The sequence below is a fragment of the Polypterus senegalus genome, chromosome 16 (assembly GCF_016835505.1).
Source record: "Polypterus senegalus isolate Bchr_013 chromosome 16, ASM1683550v1, whole genome shotgun sequence".
Taxonomy (NCBI): domain Eukaryota; kingdom Metazoa; phylum Chordata; class Cladistia; order Polypteriformes; family Polypteridae; genus Polypterus; species Polypterus senegalus.
The window spans coordinates 73,200,496-73,213,918 of NC_053169.1; the positions used below are offsets into that span (position 1 = coordinate 73,200,496).

General features: G+C 38.4%; 1 protein-coding gene across 2 annotated transcripts in view; it reads right to left on the minus strand.

Annotated features, from left to right (window-relative positions):
- LOC120516717 (actin-related protein 2-B) overlaps positions 1-13,423 on the minus strand; it is a 94,317-nt gene that overhangs the window by 55,658 nt on the left and 25,236 nt on the right. The gene's annotated exons all lie outside the window — the stretch shown is intronic.

Consider the following 13,423-nt stretch of genomic DNA (forward strand, 5'->3'; position numbering starts at 1 on the left):
CCAGTCCTATTTTTCCACATATTAATACATTCATGAATTTTGTTCAGGTATAAAGATCGCTTCTTCTCCAACAACACTGCTCCGGACGCCAAGCTGCACCTGAAGCAGGAGCTGCAGATGATGTCCAGAGCTGAGACAGAGGGGAGTCGGGCAGAAGCTGCAGAACCTCCTGCTAAACTGTTCAAGGCCCAGGCCAGCACTAGCAGCAGTCTGGACACTGTATTTGAAGAAATCACTAAGGAGCAGCCCCAGGCAGCACAGCCGCTGCCAGCAGGTGCTGCCATTGAGCTTGACACATACCTCGGAGAGGTACTGGGGTGTCAACAAAATCAGGTTCCCCACTTTGGCTAAAATGGCCCAAAATTACCTCTTAGCCCCATGTAGCAGTGTGGAAAGTGAAAGGCTTTTTAGCTCAGTGTCACACATTATAGATGAAAACAGAAACAGGCTGACTGCTGATAATGCAGAAAAGCTATTTTTCTTAAAAAAAAACCTGCCACTCACTTTTTCTAAATAGGCTCCATTAAGTGAGTCTTAGACTTGATGTTAATACCTACCTCAGTTGCACTGACTGCCACAGTTCTATGTTGGTGGATGTTGTTAGTTTATTCAAATATTGTGCACTAAATAGCAAAGATGTTTACTAATGCCCCTTGTGTTGTCCAAAGTGGCAGAGTTTACAACAAACTGAAAAAATACTTGAGTTGCACTGTCACTGTTTAAATTTTTTTTTTTTTATAATTATTTATTCTGTAATATGTTGCATACAACATGCTTTTCATTTTAAATAAATGTTCTTAATTCCAAACTAGTCCCTTGTTTTTTTGTTAAATTATATGACTAAAGCGGTTACCTGTAAATTTAAATCATGTTTTTATTAAGTACTCTGTATCGGCGAGTACTGAAATGCAAGTACTCGTACTAGTTTTCCAAAAACGTGGATTGGGTGCATCCCTAGTGATTTGGTTTCAAGTTTTTGTATGCTTTCACAAATCGTTTTTATCTTCATGTAGTGGTACAAACTACAACAGCAAAGACCTGATTAAGTTCACAATCTAAATCTTAAGATAGTATGGACTATCTAACACTGAGTAGATTAATATTCAAAGAGCATGTGTTCTATAGAGGTGAGGCTATTACACTTACAAACTTCCACTTAGTTTGTCTTTGATAAATATACAGACAGCAGAGTTTCTGTGTTGTCATTTGCAAACTAATCAATTTGTCTGAATATCCGTATCAAAATCAGTTTGTCCTCAACCAAAATTTTCAAAGTACACAAAGCTGCTTCACAAAACTCATGCAGATGTTTTCATTTTTCACTCATGTCATTCATTTTTTTGTGCATGGACTGTGCACTATAAGGAAGAGACATTTTAAAACTTCTTCATCTCAGTGCAACTTCAACTTACTTTACCAGTTTTACATGGTTTTTAAAAACTAAAAAGCACATTTAATAAGACATGTTTATTGCAGTTGATGTAGCTGATCTTGTTTGATTTGCCACAATCATTTTGCTGCTGAATGGGTCCTTTGTTTCATTACTCAAGATTGGGATCTGACAGATACAGTATATCAGGGTGCCTATAAATCGGCATATATTAGCTCTCCACTTGCCCAAAATGATGTTGAAATTGTTAAAAACAAAGCACCAATAATAAGTTATATTCCTAATATAGACCAATTAGCTTGAAAGCCCAATCACTCTGAGGTTTAAAGTATTTGCTAAAGATTTCCTGGAGCTTCAAAACTTATTTGTGATTTGAGCTTCGACTTTCACCGCTTCACTCTATCGGATTTTATATGTAAGCATATCTAAATATAGAACGCAGAGTTTTCGCTGCTTCGCGGGTTTCTGCGGACAATAGGTCTTTTTACTTCTGGTACATGCTTCCCCAGTTGGTTTGCCCAGTTGATTTCATGCAGGGGATGCTATTAGCGGATGTCTGAGAAGCTACCCAATCAGAGCACGCAGTTAAGTTCCTGTGTGCTGATTGGCTCAGTGACGGAGCGCCGAATTCGATTCTGCTGTGTTAACCAGGAAGTCTCGTCTTGCTCATTCAGCATCAATGTTTTTCACTGTGTAAAGAGTTAACTTTTGCGCTCTTTTGTGTTTATCTTTGTGCATAGCCAACGGAAGATGCTAACGATTGCCAAAAAGGTAAAAGTTTTGGATATGTTGAAGGAAGGGAACAGCTACACTGCTGTAGGACACCATTACGGCATCAATGAGTCCACGATTATTTTTATTTAAAAAGGAGGAAAAGGATATAAGATCTACTGCCACAGTGTCCTTTAACCAGGGCGCAAAACGAGTTGTAAGTGGATGCAATAAGGCAGTAGTCCGGATGGAATCTGCTTTAGGGAATTGGATTGAAGACTGCCGAAAGAACACCGGCAGAGCCACACATTCGCCTGAAGAGGCTCCTTTAGAAGAGCTGTAACACTCTCCTTTGTTGTGCAGTAAAATTAAACTTATCGTTATTGGACAAATCGTCGTGTCATTGTTGGTGAGTAACCATAATTAATTTTCTACATACAGTACACCTAGTACATGTACGTACGTTTAGTGTCACTGTACACACATTTTACTGTATACAATTTTTCTTGCATTGTACATATTTATTGCTGGTGGCCTGTCTATCGTAATGGCTGTGACATATGTGATATTGGAGACGCTTGATATCTTTATATACAGTAAAGCCTAAATATTATTTTAAACAGTGTGTTTACATGCAAAATTTCAACGAATCTTACCAAAAATCTAGGAATATAAAGGGTTTATGCTGTATAACTGTGCAGAAAGAGTTTACAAAGGGCTTAAAATATATAAAAATAACCATATAAAAACATATGGTTTTTACTTCGCGGATTTTCACCTTTCGCAGGGGGGTTCTGGAACACAACCCCCACGATCGAGGAGGGATCACTGTATTAGTCCCAGGACTCAATAAGTCAAATATTTACAGCAAATAATACTGTTACACTTGAAATTAACTTTTTTAAGTTAAAAATGCTGTATTCCAAGATTTGTTTTAAGTGTCCCATGGTCTTCAGTCTGTCAAAGAGACTGTTGCATTTCCTATTCCACACTAGCAGGTGGTTTTCACTCGATAAGCAAGATTGGGATTTCTAAACTCAATTATAGTGTTATGGGACCACAGATGCCTAAAGTGGTCAGACACTGCCTGAACAGATGTTACGAACCACATAGTATTTGTCTGTGTATACTGTACATTTGTATCTGTATATTGCAGTGGAATACCTGATACAGAATTTGCTCTGTAAGCATATGGAGATACACATTTAGTTTTATATCAAACTAGCTGTGCTACCCAGCTTCGCCCAGGAAATTTTTCCCAGGTCAATGGGCCTCAGTTATAGCACCATTGGTTAATCAGTTATATAGTACATCTAATATATTGAAGAACTTGAATGCACACGTTAAGATAATTTTCCGGTACTCTTTTTTCCCCCCCAAGGGTGTAATTTCCTTGAGATGCATTACTCAACTGCCTTTACATGTTTCAAGATATTCTTCTGAGAAAAAAAAAAATAAAATATACAGCCTTTTTAGTTTAAAATGTGCATATGTCTATGTTTATATAATGTACACTAGCTGTGTTACCTGGCTTTGACTTGGAAATTTAAGTCAATGGACATCAGTTATAGTGCCACTGGCTAATCTGATGTATCGGAAGTACTATGTAATCAAGAACTTTTCTGTATATAATATGTGAATATATACAGCAATTTTTCTACCAGAGGTTAAGGTGATTTAAAGTTGATTTATTCAAAGTTAAAAACTGCTAAACTCGACTCTGCATTAGCATCAACCCCTAAAATTAGTACTGCCTCAGTATACTGTCACTTTTAATAAATGTCTACCAAAAAAGACAAACAGCTACTAATTACTTTTACTCACTTACAAGCACCAACCTTTTCTTTTCTCATTATGTAAAACATCTCAGTCATCTATAGAAAAAATTGTGCTTCATTCAGTGCATTGATAAATAAAAAAAAAGAAAAAAAAAGTTTAATCAGTTTATCTCAGACTTACTGTCACATATTACACAGTGATCAACAAAGCTAGGTGATATATTTCCCTCCTTTTTTCTAACTGAGCTTGTTTTCACTAAGGCCCCACCCCGCTCTAACTACTCTCAATTCACGATGGATGAAAACTCCCATTTTCAAATGCTGTCTGTAGGATATCACTTGTCACTTCCAAGGCTGAAAAGGTTGAGAATCACCACTCTAATCCCGCAAGACAAAGAAATTTGAAACCTAAAGTGGTTGAGGGGGGAAAAAGAAAAAAAATGCAGTAGTTGGTACTCTTAAAGACATGTGACGTTTATTGATGCCCTTATTTAAACTTTGTGAGCACAGATTCAATCATCTGGAGCAGTACCACCCACTTTGACAATGTTACAATCAGCGTAGGGTGGGGGATATATATTAAATACATTCCATACTGGATCATTTGGGTGAAATCAACTACACTCAAAACCACCATGTCTGACAGGAACTTGCTAAAACATATTCTTTGATCTTCACGAAATGGGGAAATAGTACATTAGAATGACTAACTCACTGGCACATTATTAAGACATTCTAGGGTATTTCATTTTTCAATTGTAGGTTTTTTTGTTTTTTTAACCCTAAATATTGGTATATCAAAATGTATTTTCTTAGTGGATACCTACTGCCCTAGATGTACTATCCTGCCACAATTCAGCTTTTTAGCTAAACAGGAAATAGTGTTTTCATTGAGGAATGAGAAAGAGAGAGAAAAAGAGAGAAGTGCAAATTGTTATGCAGGCAGATTCCTGCATTTGCTTTCAAAAGGGTTGCGTAGCTTTAAGACATATGGGCTTGACTCTGTTGGTCAAACGGATTGCTTGATAGGACAGTTTCTTTGACAATAAAATGCATGCCAACCAACACAGGTCGTTGATTTGACTGGGAGTTTTCATATCAAAGTGTCAGGCCAGTATTTCTCCAATAAGATGACCAAAAGTCTCAGCTTTTGGAACAACACTCATGTGGTACTCTGCAGTGAGTAGATACCTTTATGCAGTCTTCCCAAGATATCCAACAACCTGCAAATTTAGCTGAAGTTAATAAACTAAGGAGCACTTCTTGTATGCCAAGGAACTCTTCGCATATTTTAACTTACAAAGTAGAAATGTGTTCCTTTTGTATATAGCTATACTGTATCTAAATTTTTTTTTTTTTAAAGCGGTATATATTTTTGCAGTCATGCTCTCGAAGTTCATACAGGCCGATATCTGCAAAAAGAAGCTGTGTTTTTTTCAGTCCATATTAAACTTCTAATGATTCAGGCAGTCTAAAAAAAAAATCATAACTTGTTTTTTCTGACACATCCAGCAGTTTTGAAATTTTCAGTACATAAAATATGCTAACCTTTCAAATACTCTGCTTCCTCCTCTACAATTTGTCTGGCATCGCCTCCGTTCATAAAGAGGAAGTCAAATGAAGAGTGAGGAAGAATGAAAGAGGCTTATGAAAATGTACTGATAAGGTTCAAGTGAAACTATTATTAGTGTTAAATTTTGATAACATTTATTTAACCTGTTGAAATATTAAATGTAAAACACACTCCTGTGAAAACACCATACACTTAATGTTTCCCTTTCATAAGAAAATTACAGCTACATTTGCCGTCCACAAATCTCATCATTCAAAAGGTAAAAAAAATAAATAAATAAATAAATAAAATCTGCCAGTCACTACTCAAAGAATGACTCAGAGTCATATAACAATCTTTAAATGCCCAAAACCATTTACTCTTTTAAAAAAAAAGTCAACCTGAAAGCCACCGTTGTTGCAGGATACTTTAATGCATTTTCTATAATAAAAGTTTGAAAACTTTGTACCTGTTCAGACAAGCTGTTGATACATGGATCACCTGTGAATTTGAAATCACTGAAACATCCTATAACAAGTTAGTAAACTTATCCATAGCAAGATGTTTCAGTCAAAACTTGCACTGTACATTAGAACATTAAAACAGAAAAACAGGCCATTTAGCTGAACTCTCTCCTAGGAGGTTTCGTTTTGCCGACAAGCTAACATCGTTTGTGTATTAGCGCTAAGCAAATTTTTCTTTCTTCTGAGGATTCGTTTTGCCGAAGTGCTCGCCTCGCTTGTGCATTAGCGGTGGGAGGAAAAGTAAAATGAATACCGCTTTGCCGATGTGCTTGCCTTGCTTCTGTATTAAAGGCTAAGCGAGTGAGATTTCTTCGTTTTGCCGACGTGCTGGCCTCACTTGCGTATCTTTGGAGGTAGAGCCCTTACCCCAACTCCACCTCTCACATCAGGACTGGACAGACACACACTTCCACATGTAGACGTCAATATACAATAATTTTATCTGCAAAGGGCAGAGGACAGAGCCCTGAAGAACTCCTTGTGTGACTGGCACCGAGCTACTTTTGCTGTTGCCAAGACTAACAAACTCTTGCCTTTCAGTCAGGTAGAACTTAAACCAATGTAGAGTAATACCAGAGATGCCCAGAGTGTTCTCTGTTCTGGACATTAGAATGTCATTGTTTGACATTGTCTGCTGATCTGCCCAGAGTCTGCTGCCATAAGCAAATCATTAGTTACCCAAAGCTGAGCAGTTTTACAGCTGTGCCACGCTCTTAAACCAGACTGAAACGGTTCCATCAATTTATAACAAATTAAGTAACTAGTGAATTGGGAGCCCACAACATGCTTATGAACTGTTGACGGAAAAGGTAAGTGAGAAATAGCCCATAAATTATTAATAAATAAATTATTGTTAGCATCAAGACCAGACTTTTTTTAAGAACACTGTGGTTACAGAAGTGATTTTAAAAGTGGCCAGCACAAAGACAGTATCAAGTGATGCAATTAGTATTATTGTTGTTGTAATAGTCCATGTTAAACTGAAATAAACACGACGTTTAATTGTTGATAACATTTATTAGAGGCGCTCAGCAGCTTCCTTGCTCCGTCTCTCCCTCGAACACCCACAAGCCCCTCGCATAACCTCCGCCCCCCCTTCTCCCGGAAGCACATACACTGGGTTAAATAGTGCAGGTGAGATGTGATATATTAACAGTCCAGGAGTATGGCATAAAGGCAGAATTTAAGAAGTGTGGTGGGGATTGGGTTCAGTACACATGTATATTACCTTAACAAAGTAGGTCATAACAAATGTAGATGTAACTGGTGAAAATTTTAAAAAGGAGCTGGATGAAGTGGGAGGACAGGGAAAGCTATAAATGATTGATCTGTTTAGCAGAATTATTTAGATTTTTAATTTTATTAACACTAGAATTACCAGAGCCTACGAAAAAACTCGTAGATCCGTCCCACCTTAAATCGCTTCTTAAGTACTTTTGCACCTCTCCGCCAGCTTCTTTTGTCTTCTAAATGTGCCGATAAAGACAAGCTGCAAGCAGCCGGCTATTCCATCTCCCGACTGACTTAGAACATGTATGAACTTCTCCCAGCTCATGCCTTGATTGATTATCAGGGAGTGAAGTGGAGTTTTAAAGTGGAAAAAATAGATCATTATTTGGAAAACACACATTTCATGTGTGTTCCGTTTCTACAGTAATCTGTGCAAACACATTGTTAAAACAGAAATGTTTTACATATTCTAGTAGTAAATGACAAAATGTAGGCATAAACTATATAATGTGTGAAGCCTGAATTACAAATATCAAAGAAACACTTTCACAAAAAGGTACAAATATAACAGAACAAATGCACTTTTATTCAAAAATATAACTGCAGAAAAACAACCCCCGTTTACCTGCGACAGTGACATGCATTCATTATTACAACTTTGGTGGCACAACGCTATCAGCCATTGACTGGTAATCGAAGCTTCACAGGTTCGATCCCTGGTGAGTCCATTTTGAGAACTGAACTGCTCGTATTCTTACTATTTTAAAATAAAAACCATTTGATTCCAGTATGTAACAGCCAGTGTAATTTATTATGCTTGTTAAGGTTGGCTTTGGTTTTTTTATTTTGTTATTTTCTCAGCCGCTGTCATGATCCCAACTTCCCATACAACCCCACATTTGACACTGCTGTTTTCACATAGATGCGCTATCACAAAGGTAAGCTCAAATCATGACGACGATTCTACATCGGATCAAGAATGCACTTTTGCCATCACTGTACTTTGTATATGTACATGGGAAGCTCTGCACTCGTGACTTTACGCTGTAGATCTGGCTCTTACATACAAAGGACGGTGCATGTGCCCAAAACATTAATATTTATATGTTACTTACATAAAAGCCAGATCTAATGTTATTTACCTATTTACCTTGAGTTATTTACTTGCATGACGAGGGTTCTACATCGGATCAAGAATGTGCTTTTGCCATCACTGTACTTTGTATATGTACATGGGAAGCCCTGCCCTTGTGACTTTACGCGGTAAAAAGGTAAATAAAATAATGAAAACAACAGTGTTACTTAGAGTCAGATCGGCGGGTGTTAGAGCGTGATCGTCATTGACAGAATAAAACTGGAGCTTATTCAGCGCAGCCCCCCAGTTTTATTGTTTGATTCATGTTCAAGCTTCCAGACACACACCCCCCACCCCCTTACCGACCCGATGCCGTTTTCAAATAAAGACACACTATAACAGAGGTGAACTCAGATCAGAGAAAACAGAAGCCCTCCCGGCAAGAAACGTCTACTCACATATAACAAGGCAGCTGCTCTAGGCGTAAAGGCGAAAATCTGCCATCATCCTGCCAATCACCTGTCCTTGAAAGAAACAATACAGCTTACAGAGCTCACCAATGCTACACCGTCCAGATCTAAACGTTAGTGTGGTGTACTTGCCCAAAGAAAGACTAACTGCATTCTCGTACCATTTCACACGTACTAAAGTGTCAGCAGGTATTTTTCGTGGCATTACACGTGTAATTTGTGAGCATGCCCTTGACGATCAAACAGAGGAAGCTCTGTAGTATACTACTGACTTTATGCTGTAGGAAGATAAGTAAATAAAGTTTAACTAGTAAAACTAAAAAAAAACACTAACTTTGACAAGTACTATACATTTACAGCGGCTGTTACAGATGCAAATCAAATGTATGCTTTTATTGTATAATATTAACAGCTCGCTACTCAAAACGTTTATTTTGGGAGACATTAAGACTCGAATCCCGAACCTTCTGAATTGAAGTCAGCAGCTCTAACCAGTATACTACCCGAGAAGTCAGAACAACACGCAACACTAACCTGATTACTTTTTCTTCGGTTATACTGGGGGGGCCCACATTTTTTATGGTATACAGTGGAACCTCGGTTCACAACCATAATTCGCTCCAAACCTCTGGTCTTAAACCTATTTGGTCGTGAACCGAAGCAATTTCCCCCATAGGATTGTATGTAAATACAATTAATCCGTTCCAGACAATATGAACTGTATGTAAATATATTTTTTTAAAAGACTTTTAAGCACAAATATAGTTAATTACAATAGAATGCACAGTGTAATAGTAAACTAATGTAAAAACATTGAATAACACTGACACAAACAGCTGCTCGCTCTCTCTCTCACATTGCAGCAGTTCGCGCTATTGCCTTGCAAGCCGATCGCTGTATAAAACACTTTTTTTTTAATGAGTTTTAAGCACGGGGGAGGGGAAGGAACATTTGAACAAATCCAAACTTTATTTAAAAACCAAACACAAGCAACCAAGAAAGTAACATTACAGGAGTTTGCGCTATAGCCTTGCAAGCCGGTCACTGTAAAAACACTTTTTTTTTAAATGAGTTTTAAGCACAGGGGAAAAAAATGAACATTTGTAAAAAGTGAAAAGTAACACTGCAACAATTCACGCTACGAACTGAAAAATAAACATTTGAAAAATCCGTAATACAAAAACCATAAACCACCAAGAAAACTAACCTTGCATGAGTCGAGTTCTGGCATGAAGTGAGGAGGAACTGGGTGGAGAAGAGGTTACAGTTTTGAGGGAGAGAGTCTGGCTCCGCGATGGAAGGATGTTTTCCTTCAGGTGTTTTCTCTCTTGTGGTTTCTTGGGTTTCTGGTGTTTTTAGCTGTTTAGCTGGTGAGAGCAAAAGCCTCATGCAGCCATTCCAAAAACGAAGTCCTTGTGACCCAACCCTTCGTGCTTGCCCTCCACATTACTGGCAGTCTGGCTTTGTTTACATTGTGCTGCTTGAAAGCACGAGGGTTCTCAAATTGTTAAATGAGTAAATTGGTAAACAGTTTTTCCACCTCTTCCAGCATTTGCGGTCTCTGCCTGGTTAATGCTGCTCCTTTGGCAACATCAGCTGCTTTAATAGATTATTTCTGCTTTAGAATAGTCGAAATCGTAGGTTTTGACTTCTTGCACTCAGCAGCAAGATCAGTGACACGAACGCCACGCTCACACTTTTCAATAATTTCTTTCTTTACTTCGATTTCAATTTTCTTCAAAACTTTCTTCTCACCACTCTTCACTTGCTTAGAAGCCATGGTTAACTGCAAAAGCACACGAAACACTGTAGAGCACAAAGAGATCACTAGTAAAGCACGCACATCTGACCGAGAACAATGAACAGGGAGCGGCTCAACACGTGCTTAAATACAGTAATCGGAGCATACGAACCGGAAGGGAAATGAAATAGAGTACAAAGAGTTCACAGCAAAAGCATGCAAGCACGCACGTCAGACCGAGAACAATGCAACACGTGCGGAAATCATCAGCGAGCACAAACCGAAAGGGAAACTGGCTTGTTCATATACCAAGTGTGTGGTCGTGAACCAAGGCAAAAGTTTGGCGAACTTTTTGGTCGTAAACCGAGTTGTACTTGTACTGAGACGTTTGTGAACCGAGGTTCCACTGTACTTGTATCTTTTGTGAAAGTGTTTCTTTGATATTTGGAATTCAGGCTTCACATATTATACACTTCATGTCTAAATTTTGTCAGTTACTAAAACATGAAAACCGTTTCTGTTTTAACAATGCGTTTACTGAGCATATAGATTGTTGTAGACACAGAACACACATGAAATGCAAGTGTTCCAAATAACGATATAGTATTTATAAAAAGGTGTCATTTTGCTTGACTTCTCACTCTATACAACTCTAAGCAACTGACACGCAGGTAAACAGACTTCAGCTGAGAAAACTGTGCAAGGTGGGAGATGTGATAGACTGCTTGCGGCTTATCAACACATTTAAAGGACAAATGACGCTGATGGAGACGTGAAAAGCATTTTAAGGTGGGACAGATCTACAAGTTTTTTTGTAGGCTCTGGTAATTCTAGTATTAAAGAACAAATGGAGGAATTTTACAGATACTTCAGCAGAGGTCATAACTGAGGCTGCTGCAGGTTGAGGTAGTTTATTAATCAACTACAGAGAACAAAATCCTTGGATCATCATGGCCACTTTATTATTCTGCTATAATGCCTTTTCTTGGCTGCATTTACAGGTGCCGGTCATAAAATTAGAATATCATGACAAAGTTGATTTATTTCAATAATTCCATTCAAAAAGTGAAACTTGTATATTAGATTCATTCATTACACACAGACTGATGTATTTCAAATGTTTATTTCTTTTAATTTTGATGATTATAACTGACAACTAATGAAAGTCCCAAATTCAGTATCTCGGAAAATTAGAATATCAATTAAGACCAATGCAAAAAAAGGATTTTTAGAAATGTTGGCCAACTGAAAGGTATGAACATGAAAAGTATGAGCATGTACAGCCCTCAATATTTATTTGGGGCTCCTTTGGCCTGGATTACTGCAGCAGTGCGGTGTGGCATGGAGTCGATCGGTCTGTGGCACTGCTCAGGTGTTATGAGAGCTCATGTTGCTCTGATAGTGGCCTTCAGCTCTTCTGAAATTGTTGGGTCTGGCGTATTGCATCTTCCTCTACACAATACCCATAGATTTTCTATGGGGTTAAGGTCAGGCGAGTTTGCTGGCCAATCAAGAACAGGGATACCATGGTCCTTAAACCAGGTACTGGTAGCTTTGGCACTTTGTGCAGGTGCCAGGTCCTGTTGGAAAATGAAATCTGCATCTCCATAAAGTTCGTCAGCAGCAGGAAGCATGAAGTGCTCTAAAACTTCCTGGTAGATGGCTGCATTGACCTTGGACCTCAGAAAACACAATGGACCAACACCAGCAGATGACATGGCACCCCAAACCATCACTGACTGTGGAAACTTTACACTGGACCTCAAGCAACGTGGATTCTGTGCCTCTCCTCTTTTCCTCCAGACTCTGGGACCTTGATTTCCAAAGGAAATGCAAAATTTACTTTCATCAGAGAACATAACTTTGGACCACTCAGCAGCAGTTTTGTCTTTAGCCCAGGCAAGGGCGCTTCTGACGCTGTCTCTTGTTCAAGAGTGGCTTGACACAAGGAATGCGACAGCTGAAACCCATGTCTTGCATACGTCTGTGCGTGGTGGTTCTTGAAGCACTGACTCCAGCTGCAGTCCACTCTTTGTGAATCTCCCCCACAGTTTTGAATGGGTTTTGTTTCACAATCCTCTCCAGGGTGCGGTTATCCCTATTGCTTGTACACTTTTTTCTACCACATCTTGTCCTTCCCTTCGCCTCTCTATTAATGTGCTTGGACACAGAGCTCTGTGAACAGCCAGCCTCTTTAGCAATGACCTTTTGTGTCTTGCCCTCCTTGTGCAAGGTGTCAATGGTCATCTTTTGGACAACTGTCAAGTCAGCAGTCTTCCCTATGATTGTGTAGCCTACAGAACTAGACTGAGAGACCATTTAAAGGCTTTTGCAGGTGTTTTGAGTTAATTAGCTGATTAGAGTGTGGCACCAGGTGTCTTCAATATTGAACCTTTTCACAATATTCTAATTTTCCAAGATACTGAATTTGGGACTTTCATTAGTTGTCAGTTATAATCATCAAAATTAAAAGAAATAAACATTTGAAATACATCAGTCTGTGTGTAATGAATTAATCTAATATACAAGTTTCACTTTTTGAATGGAATTACTGAAATAAATCAACTTTGTCATGATATTCTAATTTTATGACAGGCACCTGTAGTGCATCTCTGTAAGCCCTTCAATGGCTTTAAAAAGCCTGGACAATGAGGTCAGTCTTACATGTCATTCTCTCAAGGCATTGGCCAGCTGCTTCCAAGGACTAATTCTGAGCTGTAGAAAAAAATTACAAATCAAACAATTGACATGATTTAAGTGCACATTACAGACTTTAATTTAAGGATATTTGCATACAGTTCATTCAGACCATACAGAAAGGACAATAGGTTTTTAGTACTTTGTTACATATCCCTTGCATGCAATGACTGCTTAAAGTCTGCAATTCAGACATGAGCAGGTGCAGAGTGTCTTCTCTGGTGATGTTCTGCTAAGCCTCTAATGCAATTACTT